General features: G+C 44.0%; 1 protein-coding gene across 5 annotated transcripts in view; it reads left to right on the forward strand.

Moving 5' to 3' along the window:
• Foxn3 (forkhead box N3) overlaps positions 1–17682 on the forward strand; it is a 371707-nt gene that overhangs the window by 51940 nt on the left and 302085 nt on the right. The window lies entirely within an intron of this gene.

Genomic DNA, 17682 nt, shown 5'->3' on the forward strand with positions numbered 1-17682 from the left:
AGTAGCTAGGATTACAGGCGTGAGCCACCAGCGCCCGGCTAATAATAATAATTTTTTTAAAAAAAGCCTTATTTGCCAGGGGCTGGTGGCTAACACCTATAATCCTAGCTACTCTGAGGATCATGTTTCAAAGCCAGCCCAGGCAGGAAAGTCCGTGAGACTCTTGTCTCCAATAAACCACCAGAAAACCAGACGATGTGCCGCTGTGACTCAAGTGGTAGAGCGCTAGCCTTGAGCTGAAGAGCTGAGGGACAGCGCCTAGGCCCAGAGTTCAGGCCCCACGACCAACAACAACAACAACAAAAAGCCCTATTTAAAAATAGGATCTTTTCAAAAAAAGAGAAAACTTTTTATATACAGCTACTTAGCATAGAAGCAAACACATGCGTGCGCATGCGCACACACACACACACACACACACACACACACACACACACACACACACACACAATAAATCCAGTTACAAATTATGATTTGTAACATATCTAATACTGGTGCCAAACAACAGTTTAAATGTAGAATTCTTGTAATCCCATCATATTTTAATGTTTCTAAGACAGCACTGTGAGCAGCTCTCAGCCAACTTTTGTCAGTATGGTCCTTCTGAAATATTTCAAGCTATTTAAACTTCTAATATAGATTTATAGAACAGGAGAAATAGCTTGTCATACTAAAGTGCTATCAGTGACTATATTCAAGAGGCTATCGAGATGTCATAATCTAAAGAAAATTTAACTATTATTGTAATTTTTTTTAAAGCACAGTCACTACTTCTCGGATGGGGGAACTCTAGATATCTTCCTGTAGTGTCAGTTTTTGCCCCAAATATTTGGAGGAAGGTTTCTTTCTTTCTTTTGGGGGGAGGGGGGCTGGGAAGGTGGCTCAGTGGTAGAGCGCTTGCCTTCCATGTATGAGGCCCTGGGTTCAATTCCCCAGTACCACATAAGCAAAAAGAAAAAAAAACCAGAAGTAGCGCTGTGGCTCAAGTGGTAGAGCGCTAGTCTTGAGCTGAAGAGCTGAGGGACAGCGCCCAGGTCCAGAGTTCAGGTCCCACGACTGCCCCCCCCCCCAAAAAAAGAAGTTCCATTGTTTGTATCCCCAAGCAAAATCAGAATGCTGTGAAAGATGCTTCCAACCCCTGGCTCCTGTGAGGAGCTGCCAGTGGGAACATCTGTGCATTCATCAGCAGCAGTGATCTCTGGGTGTGGCCAGGTCCTTACTGACAGTGAATATCAGTTCATAATCAAGGCAGAAGTAAATTTTGCCCTGTTGAGACAGTCTTTATTTCTGGGTCTTTTGTTGTTCTTGGAAAGCATATTCATGGCAGTGTCCAGCCTGAATTCATCGAGCAGCTAGGAGATTTCCCAAGTCTGTCACCTTTGCTGAGATCCATGTAGTTGTAGATCAGCAACCAATCTTGTAATACACCCCCAGTATGTAGGACCTGTTTTTCTTAATTTGTTGGTTTGTTTGTTGTTTGGGGTTGGTTGTTTTTTGTGTGTGTGCCAATGCTAAGGCTTGAACTCAGGGCCTAGATGCTCTCCTTTAGCTTCTTCACTTAAGGCTGGTGCTGTACCACTTGAGCCATAGCTCTACTTCCAGCTTTTTGGTGGTTAACTAAAGATAAGAATCTCAGGAACTTTCTTGCCTGGACTGACTTTGAGCCACGGATCCTTACATCTCAGCCACTGAGTATCGAGGATTACAGTGTGAGCCAGCAGCACCTGGCTGAATAAACGAAGTGAATTCTAATTCTGACCACAAACTTACAACAGTGCCCTTCAGTCAGTCTTGCTAATCAACTAAACCAGGGGGCACTCAGCTATAAAGTGGGAGTCATATTTCATGCCTCTTCACCGGACTATTGTGACAATTAAATTAGATCATATGTGAATGGGCATCAGAAGCTATAAAGCACCACACAAAAGACTACTGTAGATATTCTTTTCAAGAGAGGTTGTCTTTAATAAAGGAGAGGAAGTTGAAACTCATCTCAGATATAAATGAACCACGATTTGACAGAAAAAAGAGATATAAAAGGCTTTTATACACATGAAAAGATGCTTACCCTGACTGCTAATAAGGAAACTATATAAAAAGAAACAAGTTGAGAGATCATTTCTACCTGTCAGATTGGCAAAGTTCAAAATAATTACTCTTGACTGAGGCCAAGAAGCAAAGACTCTGCACCTTGCTTTTTTGAGCAAATGCATGTTTACCTCCCACTGATGATATTCAATAAAATAGACAATGTAATTCTGTTTCTTAAAATTGATTCCTACAAGCCAGGTGCTGGTGGCTCACGCCTGTAATCCTAGCTACTCAGGAGGCTGAGATCTGAGGATTGCGGTTCAAAGCCAGCCTGGGCAGGAGAGACTGTGAGACTCCTATCTCCAATAAACCACCAGAAAACCGGAAGTGGTGCTGTAGCTTAAGTGGTAGAGAGCTCGCCTTGAGCTGAAGAGCTGAGAGACAGCGCCCAGGCCCAGAGTTCAAGCCCCACGACCGACAAAAAAAAAAAAAAAAAAAAGATCCTACGGATGCAATGTGCTGTACTTGAACAGTATAAGGTAGCTGTGTGTGCTCTGGTGTAGAATGGTCTTACAATTTATTAAGTGAGAAATGTTTGACTGGAGGTGGCACTATGGCTCAAGTGGTAGAGTGCTTGCCTCGAGCTGAAGAGCTAAGGGGTAGTGTCCAGGCCCAGAGTTCAAGCCCCACGACCAACAACAACAACAAAAAACCAAAACCCTACTGTTAAACCAAGGAAAGAAATACTAGTAGTTTATAGATATTTGATTTTGGATACACCATATTCAGAAATGCTTTTAGGGTTTTGGGGTAGTATTTTTTGTTTCGTGAGTGTTTGGGTTTGCGTGCATGCTGAGGAGTGTAACAGGTTGGCATGCCAGCCACATAGTTCTTTGTGTCCTTTGGAGCCTTTTAAATATGGTACCCTATGAAGACAGAGTGGATTTTGTTTTCTAAATGGAAAACTGAGAAAAAGTTGTAAAAAAAATTTAAATTGGAAAACCACAAAAAATATGTTTAAGGCTCTAATTTTCCCTTCCTCACACTAAAATAGAATAAAGTAATGTTACCAGGTGCTGGTGGCTCACATCTGTAATCATAGATACTCAGTAGACAGATCTGAGGATCACAATTTGAAGCCTTCCCAAACACAAAGTCTGTGGGACTCTTATCTCCAATTAACCACAAAAAGTCTGGAAGTAGAGTTGTGGCTCAAGTGGTAGAGCACTAGCTTTGATTGAAAAAGCTCAGAGACAATGCGTTCAAGCCCCTGGATCAGCACAAAAGCAAAACAAGATAGATGGATAGATATATAGATAACATCTACACACAGATGCACACATAGATGTAATGAAAGGAAAAGATTTACTTAAGGACAATAACTATCTTCTTTCTATGTCGCTGGCCTTCCATCTAGATAGATGCCTCTTTGTTAGTTAAGATTTATCCTTTTACATTGGAGCTCTGGAAAACTAACGTGCATTGACTCCTTACAACTATGGAAAGTGATTTCATCCTCACCCTGGTAATGAACCAAAAAGTAGTGCTGTCTGGCTTCCCCTTGATCTGCCAGTCTTTATTTCCTGAGATCTGAGTAAGCTTTAGAAAGCTGTGAGCCTCAAACCCAGTCTTGATGCTCACTTCTCCTGACTTCCCAATGAGTCTGGGAGCCTGCTGGGAGGCGCGTGGGGTGTTCCCCGGGGAGGGAGTCTTGGGGTAATTAGGTAGATGCTCAGGGCTCTGGGTGCCTAATTGGAGTATTGAACATCTCAAGAAGTGACTCAAGTTCTGCCTTCCTGCTTTATTAGTTTTCCTGTCTAAATTTATTTTACTCTTGTGTTCATTTTCATAATATTTAAGCAAAGGGCTGGGGTTTTGTTTGTTAGTTTGTTTTTGTGGTAGTAGGGCTTGAACTTGGGACCTTGCATTCTTGCTTGGCTTTTTCCTCCAAGGCTGGCAATCTACCACATGAGTCACTTCCAGCTTTTTGGTGGTTAATTGGAAATAAGAATCTCACATATTTGCTTTCCCTAGGCTGGATCCTCATATCTCAGTCTCCTGAGTAGCTAGGATTTTAGGTATGAGCTACAATGGCCACTACAAAGAGTTGTTTTAATTAGATTTATAACTCAAACTTGAAGCACTATTTGATAGGCTTTCCTTAACACCTTTGTGTAGTTTGGGTGACTGGTGCGGCCTCTTTGCCTGGAAGGTCACAGCCCCTAGCCTCAGCATATTTTCTTGATAATTTGCAAATGCTGAGGCCCACCCCAATACATATCAAGTGTGCTACTTGGGGGTACACCTTCATGCTGTCTTAACAGCGCCTCCATAGGCCAGGTGCTGGTGGCTCACACCTAGCTACTCAGGAGGCTGAGATCTGAGGATCATGGTTTGAAGCCAGCCCAGGCAGGAAAAGTCTCAGCCCAAGAAAAGAGCTGTTTTTACTGTGTGAATGGACCATTTGGGGTTAAAGTCTAACCTTAACTGTGTTTACCTTCTATTATGAATTTCCAATCACTGAGGCTCAGCTTATTTATCCATTATTCATACCTGTGTCAGAGACCACACAGGTGGCTGACACCTGCGTGAACTGAGGTCGTCTGTTGGCTGATTCGGACTTGGGTTTAGCTAATATTTTCATGACGTTGTCCTACAGGCAGCCTTGCTCAAACAAGATAACTAAGCACAAAATCCTTAGGGATCCTCTCTCTCCTTGCAATTCTGGGGCTTGAACCCAGCACCTTGCACATTCCAAGCAAGTACTGTACCACTGAGCTGCAGCCGCACCCCCTGAATGATTTCTCAAATGCCTTTTTACAATGATTGGCGTGAGGCCTATCCTACCATCATGTACTACAGAAGCAACACTAATTTCTTCTCCAAAGAAGAAAGGTAAATCTCGAGGCAACAGATTTCCATCTGTCTTCTTTTGAGTGGTTGGCTCCCATTCAGTAATTAATTTTACGGAGATGGCTGAATTATGATAATAACCACACAGAATATTCTTAACTTTTTTTTCAGGTGACTATTACTAAGTTTTCAGAATCTCCGAGTTCCCAGCCCTTGGGGAGTGTTGCATACCTTTTGATACAACGTGAGATTCAATAGAAAACAAACCTGGAAGTGGAGAATGGATGAGGGCCTCCCTCTGCTTCCTGTTTTCTACAGAAAACCACAGGTCCTTGAGATCCATCCATGCATAGTATTTCAGGGTGGGGAGAGGGTCTCACAAAAAAGGAGAGTGTTACAGTTGAAAGGTTTAGAAGGGTTTATTTTCCTGTGACTAGGTTAAGGCAGGAAGAAAGACAGAAGAACACTTCCTGTTCCCCAGGCAGGAAATGAGAGTTAAAGACTCAAAATGGCCGCTGTTACCTATGACCTGTTACGTTTCTTTCTGAGCTGAGGTGCTTGTGAGGTCTAGCAACCCCCAACCAACCCTTAGGCCATGGTTCTGAGTAGACAGATGGGTTACTTAGTATTCTCTGTGTCTATCCAGACACAGAGTTGTTGGTTGTGGGGCTTGAACTCTGGACCTGGGCTCTGTCCCTCAGCTCTTTAGCTCAAGACAAGTGCTCTACCACTTGAGCCACAGCACCACTTCCAGTTTTCTGAGTGGTTTATTGGAGATAAGAGTGTCACGGGTTTTCCTGCCCGGGCTGGCTTTGAACTGTGGTCCTCAGATCTCAGCGTCCTGAGTAGTTAGGATGACAGGCGTGAGCCACCGACGGCCAACCAGAGGTAAGCTGTGGGGCTCCCTTTTCTCAGATAAACTTCTGATCTATCTCTGCCCATTTACAGAGAGTTACCAAGTGTTTTTCATTGCAAAAGAGAGGGTGGTTTTATATAGCTTTAGACCTTGTAAACTAGCATGTAAGTGGAAGGAAGATTAACTGCATTATTGGCTGCTTCCTGGTTCCAACTTCTAAGTCTGACCCTTTTTTATATTTATTAAAACTAATATAACTTCCCTGTCTCCTCACTTGTCTATCCTGCCTCAAACATACCAAAGAGCTCTGGCAAGGAACGCTTCAGATGCCTAAGACCGAGCCATGATGGGAGCTCGGAAGAAGTGAACCCCAAGATGGGTTGATATCTAGCAGGATGGAGAAAGCACTGGGAGTAGAGGTGCTCTATGTGCACTTTGTGAGGCTCAGCTCTATTCTAGGCACCAGGTCAACTGGAGACATGGTGTGCAGGTTAGAGTGGTCATCCAGAGCCACAGGCCCTGGCGTATAGCCAATGTGGAGCTGAGAGGAAGTTGCTGCTGGCACACTGTTCCTTCCTGTCTCTCCCCCCCCCCCCCCCCCCCCCCCCCCCCCCCCCGTGCGAAGGGACTGCAGTACCATTGACTCTCAATTGAGGAACAGCAATGGAGTCAACTGGGTATATGTGTTTTGTGTGTATGTGCCAGTCCTGGGGCTTGACTTCAGGGCCCGAGCGCTGTCTCTGAACTTTTTTGCTCAAGGCTAGTGCTCTACCACTTGAGCCACTGCTCCACTTCTGGCTTTTTTTTTTTTTTTTTTGGAAGATAATTGGAGTTAAGAATCTCATAGACTTTCCTGCCCGGACGGATTTGAACTGTGATCCTCAGATCTCAGCCTCCTGAGTAATTGCAGGTGTTAGCCACTGGCACCCAGCATGTGAGATGAATTGCAGAGATACAGTGGTGGTGTAGGAAAAGTGTTGGTACAAAGCACAAGTGTTGGGTGGACAGGTGTTGGTAGGAAGGGGAGGTATTGCTAGGAAAGTCGGGTGTTATTGGGAAAGACTAGGAAGGAAGGGGAAATGTTGGTAGAAGGAACAGGCATTGATAACACAGGTGTTGGAAGGAAGATCAGGTGTTGGAAGAATGTGGTAATAAGCAGGACAGGTATTGCTGGGAAGAGTGGGGTAGTGGGAAGGGCCGGTGTTAGTAGGAGGGGTTGGTGCTGCTGGGAGGGCAGGTGTTGGTAGGAGGGGCAGGTGTTGCTGGAAAGGAGAGGTGTTGGTAGGAAGGACAGGTGTTGATAAGGAGAAGCAGATGTTATAAGGAAAGGAAGGTGTAGGTGGGAAGGACAGGTGTTGGTAAGGAGGGGTAGGTGTTGGTTGGAGGGACAGGTTGTCGCGGGCAGGTTGGACCAGGAATGGATTAGAGGAGAATGGAGTAGGGGTAGATTCAAGAAGTTTGGAGCATCTGAACCTGCTTCCACTTGTATGGCTTTGGCTTTAGTCCCATTAAATGAATTTGAGTAATGCAAAGTACTGAAAATAAGGAATTAGCACGGGAGAGTTGGGCCCGTGGCACATCGGGTGCCCATGTCTTCCCTGCCTCCCCAAAATGTCATCGGCTGTTTATACAATCAGCTCCTCTGCCTTGTGCTGCAGTGGAAATATTTCTAGGAATCTCGGTAAGTAAATGGAATCTTAAAAGCTCAAACTTCTGCCCTGGGCAAGGAACCCAAGGATGTCACTGTGCATCACTTCAAAGGCTGGTAAGATTTTGAAGGTCTCTGCTCTCTCAAAGAGTGTCTTTCTTTTAAGGCCAACCAGAAACATTTGTGTGCGCATCCCACCATTGTTGCAATGAGATGGAGGACACGGTTTTCTTACTGCCTGTTTGTGGGGGTTCGAGTCTGCCTACCCCCACCCCACAGAATATATCCTCCTCTGCTTTCTGATCATTTCCTGGTTTTGCAGGAGAGATGGCCAGTAAGCAAGATTTCAAAGCAGGGCAGGCTGGGTATGCCAATGGCCATTTCTGTAATCCTAGCTGTTCAGGAGGCTGAGATTTGATGATTGAGATTCCAATCCAGCCTGAGTAAGAAAGTCTGGGAGATTAATTTCCAGTGAACCACCAAAGAACAGGAAGTGGATGTGTGGCTTAAGTGATAGAGCGCCAGCCTTGACCAAATGAGCTTTGAGACTCCAAGGTCAAGCTCTAGTATCGGCACACACACACACACATACACGCGCCAAGCATTAGGTTTTGAGTTCAAGTCCCATACTCCTCCCAATAAACAAATAAACAAATGCAGTGCTGAGGCTGTGTAGAGTGGGCGGCTCTGAATTTGCTCTGTCTCTTTCTCCACCTCTATGTCTGTCTGTCTGTCTGTCTGTCTCTCTCTCTCTCTCTCTCTCACGGTATCTTCCCCATCTAAAGGCATCAGTGTGCTGGGGTAGCCACTGACAATCTTTGTGCTTGCATGATGCAGTCTCCCCAAGGACTTAGAAATTCTTGACTTGGGGGGAAATGATAACTGGTAAAATAAAATAAAATGACTTGCTTTCTCTCCTCTTCTGATCTTCCATCCTTTGACATTGCTTGTGACAAGTGACACAGGTGTCATGCATTTCAGCTGTTTGTTGCAGATGCCTCTCTCTCTCTCTGCAGTTTTATCCCTGAGGAATCTGTTGGTTTCTCTCTGTCACCAGCAGAGAATTTGGCACCGTAGACACCCACAACCTGTAGAAAATAGGAGAAGGATTTGTGGTGACTTTGTCCAGGAAATAAAAGGAGACACTGGGGGATGTGCGGTGTGGAGAGGTGGGGCACTGCTAGAATTGTTTGCATGTTCCTTCACAGACGTCTTCCTGTTCTACTGGGGCTTGAACTCAGGGTCTGGAAGCTAACCTTTAGCTTTTTCACTTAAGGCTGATGCTCTACCACTTGAACAACACCTCCATTTCTGGCTTTTTTGCTGATTATTTGGAGATATGAGTCTCACAGACTTCACTCCCTGGGCTGACTTTGAACTATGATCCTCAGATTTCAGCCTCCTGAGTAGCTAGGATTACAGGTGTGAACCATTGGGATCCCCAGCTAGTGTCAATGTTTTGATGGCCCCAAAGTTATGGTTCTTTCTTGGTGCCTGGTGCCTGGGATTTGTAGATTCTCCATGAGATGCCTGTCGGCTCTCAACGAAAGTATAATCTAAGGGGCTAGAGATTGCTTCTCATTTCTGGGACCTTTACCTGCATCCTCAGCTTAGTTTAGTCCTGCCTTGTGAGGCTGCTGTGTGTTTCCAGGCTCCCAGGCAGAACTGGTTGGGAAGAAATGCAATGTGCATGAAGACTAGGGGACCTCACAGTCCAAAGCTTCCATCCTTGCATTCCAGACAGATGCCCCCAGGCAAGTGGAGATAGCTTAATACAAGCATATTTGTAACACTCTGGTTCCATCCAGATCAAAGGGCCCAGTGCCAGCCTGGCTTGCAGCCTCCAAAATAGAAAAAAGAAGAAGAAGAAGCAGAAGAACTGGACCCTGGAAGGGAGCCTGTGTGACTTGGCCATGCCTTAAATTCAAAATAAAATACCAATTGTGTTATGCATGTTTGACCCGTCCGATGAAGACTTTGAAGTCTCTTTGCCTCTAATAAATTGGATTCAAGTATTTCCTCATCCTGCTTCTACTTGTGCTAAACTTTGATTCGGGGTTTCTTCTAAATTTGTGCTTCTTGTGGAGTCGATGGGAAGAAAAGAAATGAACCCATGCCGACCAATAGGTGTTAGCCTGCCAGGAACAAACAGTTAAAGGTAATGTTCCTCTGTTTCTTTGAATAAGAAATTTAAGCCGAGCATCTGTGGCTTATATCCATGATCCTAGTTATTCAGGAGGCTGAGACCTGATGGTGGAGATTTGTGCTTCTGAGCTAGTCTGCGCAGACAAATCTGAGAGACCCTTATGTCCAATTAACCTGCAAAGAAGCCAGAGATGAATGTGCAGCTCGAGGGTTAGAACACTAGCAAGAGCTGAGGTTGTAAAGCCCCGAGTTCAAGCCCCAGCACTAGCAAAAACAAAAAAGTATCTTACAAATGATGGCCACTTGTTATTCGCTGTCACTGTAACTTCCAGAACAAAGGACTTGTTACTGCGTAAGAATTGGGTTGGGTATCTCAACCCACACAGAATTGAAGGAAAAGACACAAGTCAAGCTAAGAAGATGCCAGCATTATCACAGGGTCCAAAGTAGTTGAAAGCAAAAGTAACAACTCCCTCCAAGGAAGAGAAGTACAAGGCAGGGCAAGTGGGAGTAAGATGCCAAGGGAAACAAACCATGTCGATGGTTTGGTATAAATTCCCAACCCAGACGGGCTGGGAGGCCTGCCTTATGCCATGTGAGGAGGAGGAGGAGCAGGAGGAGGAGGAGGAGGAGGAGGAGGAGGAAGAAAAAGGGGAGGGAGGAAGGCAGAGGAGGAAAGGGAGTAAGGGGGAGGAGGAGGAGGGAGAAGGAGAAAGGGTTGAGGGGGAGGAGGAGGAGGAGAGAGGAGGAAAGAGAGGACAAAGAGGAGGAAGAGGATGGGCAGGAGGAGGAGGGGGAGGGGGAGGGGGAGGAAGAAGAAGAGGGTGGGAAAGTGAGAGTGGGGTCTGACATCAGTAGCCCCCTGTAGGCTCCTAGGGTCCCTCTCTTGGGGGAGTTTTGGCTGTGATCACCGAGGGGAGAAGGTACTGGTCTCCACTTACAGTCAGGTTCTCTGAGTTATCCAGGCTTTCCCGAAGGAGGAGGGACAAGCCCTCATCTACTCCTTCCCCAGGGTCCCAGGAAGAAGAGGGGCTCTTACCCCCACTGCATCCCAGTCTCTCCCTAACTGCCTACACCCTTCTCAGGCTCCCTCCGACCTTTAAAATATATCAGTAAGAATTTAATTTCTTAGTAAAGAGCACTCTTTTAAACATAATGCGTTTGTCATCATAAAGGAACTTGAAACATTTTTCTGGTATTTCTTACATTGAAAACTTCGCCAGGGATTAATATCAGGCTACCTACCAACAGGTATTTGAACACAACATAGGTTGTATAATATATAGACACCCATACATATATATTGAAACAAGTCATAATTATGATGGTAATATGTTTCATTTACATTAGCCTTTTAATTACAGAATACTTTTACATTCATTATCCTGAGTGATCAGTTAGTGTGTGCCTTTGAAACATAAATTAATCTTAATAGCCTAAGCTAAATAGAATTAAGAATAGAAGGGAAGTAAAAGCAGTGTTTAAATAAACTGTTGGTGTCTCACAGTCAAATATGAATAATTTTTAAATTATCTACTGCCTTAATTTTTCTTTGTTACATTGCTCTGTTAAATTAGCGAGAGTAAATAAGCAAAAAATACTGTAATAAGATGCACACCTCATTATAACAATGTATGTATATTTATGTACATATATGTATCTCCTTGCTGGGTACTAACATATGTTTATGATGCTTTTTGTCTGAAAAAAATGAGAACATATATTCTAAAAATATAAATATGCATGTGAGGAATGTGAAGAATGCTATGGAATGTATTTGAAATACATGGAAGAAAGCCTTGCATGTGTGTGTTGGAATTAGGGCTTCAACTCAGGGCCTCACAGTCTTCCTTAGATTTTTTTTTTTCACTTAAGGCTAGTGCTCTACTACTTGAGCCATACCTCTACTTCTGGATTTTTGCTTGTTAAATGGGAGATATGAGCCTCTCAGATTTGTTTGCCCAAGCTGGCTTTGAACCAGGGTTTTCAGTTCTCAACCTCCTGAGCAGCTAGAATTCTAGAAGTGTGTCACCAATGCCTGAGTCTCATTACCCATCTGTATCTCCCAGTCACTATTAGTTCCCCCTTTGACCTTCATATCCACTGGTTCCACATACAAGAACACATCTGTAGCTAAATTTATTTAGCACGATCATCTCTAGTTCCATCCACTTTCCCACAGACAACATAGTTTCCTTCCTCTTTATGCATTAGTGAAACTTCATAGTACATTCATGCCACATTTTCTTTATCCATTTCTGTGTAGATGGGCACCTATGCCTAGTCTATAACTTGGCTATAGTGAATGGCGCTACAGCAAACATGCCTGTACAGTTTTCTCTGTTGTGAGTTGATTCATATTTTTAGGGTATATACTCAGAAGTATTGCAATGAGTCATAGATAATTTGGGAGGAACCTCCATTCTGATTTTCATAGTGGTTGCACTCATATACATTCCTACCAACAGTGTATGAAGGTTCTTTTTCCCCTACATCTTTGTCAAAATTTATTGTATTTTTGTTCTCTTGATGATAGCCTCTCTCTCTCTCTCTCTCCTTCCTTCCTTCCTTGCCCTCCATCCCCTCCCTTTCTTCCTCCTTCCTTCCCTCCCTCCTTCCCGCCTGCCTGCCTTCCTTTCTTCCTTCCTTCCTTCCTTCCTTCCTTTCTTCCTTCCTTCCTTTCTTTCTTTCTTTCTTTCTTTCTTTCTTTCTTTCTTTTTCTTTCTTTCTTTCTTTCTTCCTTCCTTCCTTCCTTCCTTCCTTCCTTCCTTCCTTCCTTCCTTTCTTTCTTCCTTCCTTCCTTTCTTTCTTCCTTTCTTCCTTTCTTTCTTCCTTCCTTCCTTTCTTTCTTTCTTTTTGCTTTCTTTCTGCCAGTCCTCAGGCTTGAACTCTGGCCCTGGGTGCTATTGCTGAGTTCCTTTTGCTCAAGGCTAGCACTCTACCACTCCAGCCACTGTGCCACTTCTGGCTTTTTCTGTGATTAATTACAGATAAGACGTTCACAGACTTTCCTGCCTGGGATGGCCATCCTTGGATCTTAGCCTCCTGAGTCAGCTAGCATAACAGGTGAGGGCCGCTAGCACCCAGTAGTGATAGCCTTTCTGACTAGGGTGAGATAGAATCTCTATGCCATTTTGCTTTGCATTTCTCTGATAGCTAAAGATATTGAGCTTTCTTTTTTTTCCACTGGTTTGTTGGCCATTTGTACTGTCCAGTTCATTTGCCCATTTATTGACTAGATTATTTGCTCTTTTGGTATTTAATTTTTTTGAATTCTTTATATATAGTACATATTAATCCTCTGTCAGTGAATAGCTCACAAAGATTTTTCTGCCATGTTATAGGCAGTCTCTTCACTTTGTTGATTATTTCCCTCGCTGTGCAGAAACCTTTATTTTGGTTCATTCACATTTGTCAGTTCTCTCGTCACTCTTTTCTATTTTATTGTAATCCTACTCAGAAAGCCATTACCTCTTCCTGGATCTTGAAATGTTTCCCCTATGTTTTCCTGTACTAGTTTCAAAGTCCCACATCTTACATTAAGGTTGTCAATGCATTTTGAGTTCTTTCTTTGTGTAGTATGAAAATCTAGTTTCTATCTTCTCAGTTTTCTCAACACTACTTGTTAAAGACACTGTTCCCGGCCCCCACCCCAACCCTCATGTATATTTGGGATTCAGATTGCTGCAGTTGTGGGGACTTATTTCTACATCCTTCATTTGTTGATACGTACAGTATTTGTTCTTTCTGCTCAGGATTGCTTTGTCTATTCAGGATCTTTTGTGTTTCCATGGGATTTTTTTATGATTTTTCCCTCTACTTCTATGAAGAATGCCATTGGAATTTTGCTGACTCTCTTGCTTTGAATCTCTAGATTACTTTCCATATAATACGGCGGTTTTCACAGTATTAAAAATTCTAAGCTGGGCACTGGTGGTTTACGCCTGTAATCCTGGCTACTCAGGAGGCTGAGATCTGAGGATCGTGGTTCAAAGCCAGCCTAGGCAGAAAAGTCCCTGTTGAGACTCTTATCTCCAATTAACCACTCAAAAACAGGCTATGGCTTAAGTGGCAGAGTACAGCCTTGGGCACAAAGATGTTCAGGGACAGTGCCTAGGCCCTGAGTTCAAGCCCACAACTGACATGCAAAAAAAATTCTAATCAAGCTGGGCACCTGTGGCTCATGCCTATAATCCTAACTACTCTGGAAGCTGAGATCTGAGGATCATGGTTATCTCTAGTTAACTACCAGAAAACCAGAAGTGGAAGTGTGGCTGAAAGTGATAGAAGTCTAACCTTGAGCAAAAAAGCTCAGGGACAGTACCCAGGCCCTGAGTTCAAGCCCCATGACCAACCAAACATAAATTTAAAAAAATAAAAATCTGATCAAGTCAGGCAGTGGTGACTCATGCCTGTAATCCTAGTTATTTAGGAGGCTGAGATCTGAGGATCATGGTTCAACACCTACCCAGGCAGGAAAGTTGGTGAGACTCTTATTTCCAATTAACCACCCCCCAAAAAAACAAACAAAAAATAGAAGTAAAGCTGTGATTCAAGTGGTAGAGTTAGCCTTGAACGAAGAAGTGCAGATACAGTGCCCAGTCCCTGAGTTCAAGCCCCAGAAGCAGCACAAAAGAAACAAACAAGAACAAAATAACTATTTTTGTTAAAGCCCTGATTCTGAACATGAGAGGGCTTTCTATCTTCCATGTCTTCTTCGTTGCTTCATGTATTATTTTCTCATGGCCTATTAACCAAACTCTTCCAAACTACCCTTTGTCCTGGATTATTTACAATATGGAACAAAGGGAATTCTAAGCAGAAGGGCAAAGCCGGTTAGCCGACTTAACATTGTTTTCCGTGTCGCAGAACTAACAATATGGCCAGATAGCCCTAGATGGTCCATAAACTACAAAGTAGCCCAATTTTTAAGGAATATCGAAGAAAATGGCATACCATTTTGTTCTCCAGTGAAAACCAGAATCATCTAACATTGACTGAGCATCTGCTCTGCAAGTGAAATTCACAGTGCACCCATAGGAGAAAGGATAATCATATGCAGAAGATTCCTAATGAAGACAATAAGGCTTCATGTAGAGACAAAGCTACAGGTAACCAGAGAAAGAGATGATGTTCAGAGAGGGACTCAGCAGAGATTCTGGGTATGGACTAGACCTTCCAAGGTAGGCAGGCATGAGCCCTGTAGAGGCTTGACAGTGCCTTGGACCTGCTTAGCCACCTCTTTTGGCTCCAGGGAATACCCATTAAGTCTCTTTTTCATGTTAAAGCTAACAACACTTTGTTTCCTGGGGGTATATGTCTTGTTAGGGAGCAATAATAATACATCAATTTCCATCAAGTTGCATTTTATCATTATAATGGTTTCAGAGGAAGCTGCTTCTTGCTCCTGCAGTGCATTTTAATGTGTTGCCAGAAGCATGGAAACTCATTGAAGATACATGGACCTATAGTGGATGGGGCATGGCTGGGCCAAGGAAGGGCCCTGCTGAGCCTGGGACATGCCAGTCCTGATGTCTCCTACATGCTCTGCCTGCCCAGCGACCATCTTCCCGGGAGCTGTGTAGGCAAAATCTCTGACTTTTCCCCGTCCGATTGCCTTAGTCCTGCATCTCTCCTCTCATGGTCCTCCATCAACTGACGATCCCAGACTCTGGATGGCAGTCCGAGAGGAAGCGGCCTGTCAGTGTGGGCAGGTGTGGCTTTCAGAAGTTCCTCTTACAGAAGAAGATGCTCTAAGGTGTGCCCTGGGAGAAGAGATTTATCGTCAAAAGAATAAGTTGGAGAACACGCGTGAGAATGTATGGTGACATTCAGACCTTGGCTGGGAAGCCTGCCCTCCCAACCAGAGCCCTGACAAAGGACAGGTGTCACCGTGGCGTTGTCTCTGCCATTTTCCACAAATGAACACAGTAAACTAATCTTTGGAGGGCCATTTTACTGCATGACCTAGTACTCAAATAAAGCCTGTTCTATTAACTGTTTTTTTTTTCTGATACAAGGGCTTGAACTCAGGGCCCAGGCACGGTCTCTTGGTTTTCTTGCTCAAGGCTGGTTCTCTACTGCTTGAGCCACAGCCTCATTCTGGCGTTTTGATGGTTAATTGGAGATAAGAATCTCATGGACTTTCTAGCCTATACTAATTTTTGAGCTATGACTCAGATCATAGATCTCAGCCTCCTAAGTAGCTAGGGTTATAGGAGTGAGCCACCAAGACCCAGCCCATTGTCTTCTTCTATAATCCTTATAGTACAGGTTAGGGGCTTTAGAACCCCGAGTAAGTACTTGTGATTACTGACTAGTAGTGTTCTCAGAAGTTTACTGAAGATGTTGCTAAAACAGCGTAGGTGCGGGGAATGTCTCTTAGTAATAGACATTTACCTAGCATGCACTGTTACATGGAAAGAAAACAGAGAGGCCACATGTTGAGAAAGGCTGAACTGGAAGTTTTTATTAGAAGGCCAGTGACCGCAGGTGGACTCCTGTCACAAAGACCTGTAGCCTGTGGAACACATTTAACACTGTCAGAAAACTGAGCCATGAGAGCCAGAGAGGAAAGAAAAAGCAGAAAACCATTATCAACAAACCAGATCAGCTCCAATGGAGAGCTGAAGTGGGACATCATGGTGACGGGAGAAGATCCAGGGGACAGGACACGGGACAGGAGGCGTGGCATACCTGTGCCTGAGCTGATCTGCACCTAAATAGAGGCCCCTGCCTCTAGAAATTCATCACCCATCACCTGGGACTTCCCTGCCTCCATCGTGAAGACAAGATGGCACCAGTTAGTCAACTCTCTACCATCCGTCATATGGCCAAGATGGAGTCAGCCAGATCCTTATTTCAGTACAAGTTTCTAAGTTGGGTTCCTAGCATTACCCGCCCCCCAAAAAAGGGGGAAAAGGGGGAGAGGGAATTCATATACAAAAAGAATTATAATTCCACTCAGATAGTACCAGACATAGGGATACGTTTGAAAGCAGCACTAATTAAGTCATTCATTCATTCATTTATTGTTAGTGCTGGGACTCAAACCCAGTCCTCTACGGCTGAGTTACACCTGCAGTCCCTAACGTTCTGTCTTTACAGCATTGATAGTTTCCCAAAGTATTCTTTAGTGCTTTTTCTCTGCCTCTCCCCCCCCACCCCCGCATTGTTTTTTGATATTCTCACCTTTAAAAGTAAATCATTTAGGTACTAGAATACAAAGATGCTGTATCTCCCTGAAGGATAAACATCAGTGCATCCTCGTGTTTCTGATTAACTTGGTTTTTTGCTAGATCGTGGATGTTTTCTACCTCTCCCTGATTCCTGAATCTGAGCAAGTTACGGTACATTTTGATTCCGTTTTAATCCATCAAAATCAAGTTAGTTGTAAGTGATGGAAGAGCTTACTTTGTAGAGTCCGGGCTGCTTGGATACGTCAGCCACATGCCAAAAGCTTGCTCGTCGTTGCCCGGCAACCTTCCTGGAGGAATAGATTTTCTGCCACTGGCTCCCTTTTTAGTCAGGGCAGAATCTATTAACTCTACTATTCCAGCCCAGAGAGCCAAAGCCCAACTTTAGCTGGAAAGAATAGTCAGAGGTTGTTTTGTTTTGTTTTGTAAGAACCCAGTGCTGTGTTTCTGGCTTCTAACCCCTACTACTCAGTTCATTGACTTCCACATAAAGACTTACAGCTTATTAATATTACTCAGGACCGTTGAAACTAAAAAGAGCCGTCTCGGGCCTTCGTGGTCCTTACAGAAGCTCATTACTTCATTTCTCTTTGCAACCATGCGCTGGGGGAATGGATACAGAATGGTGTGCATCAAGCTAATGGTGGATCAAGTGAGAGTGACCTTATTTGCTCCCAAACTTTCCATCTACAGCAGGTGTTCTTGCTGGCTTTCCCGAGACAGACATCATCTGCTTGGCGAAGCTGTTATTTCTTCAAGTAGACCCGCTCTAGCTCTGATTGAAAAGTGCCTGTGAATTTCTTCCCCTTATCCTTCAATCAAAGGATGCCTTTTCTCTTTTCCTAGCTAAATACTTCAGGTCTTGGATTGAGGGTTTCCATCTACCCAGGGGAGCTTGCTTTGCTGTCAGCCCTATTGTTTTGCTTATGCTCTTAATGTAATAGCTATTGGGT

The sequence above is a fragment of the Dipodomys spectabilis genome, unplaced genomic scaffold (genome assembly GCF_019054845.1).
Source record: "Dipodomys spectabilis isolate Male_0828 unplaced genomic scaffold, ASM1905484v1 ptg000157l, whole genome shotgun sequence".
Lineage (NCBI taxonomy): Eukaryota > Metazoa > Chordata > Mammalia > Rodentia > Heteromyidae > Dipodomys > Dipodomys spectabilis.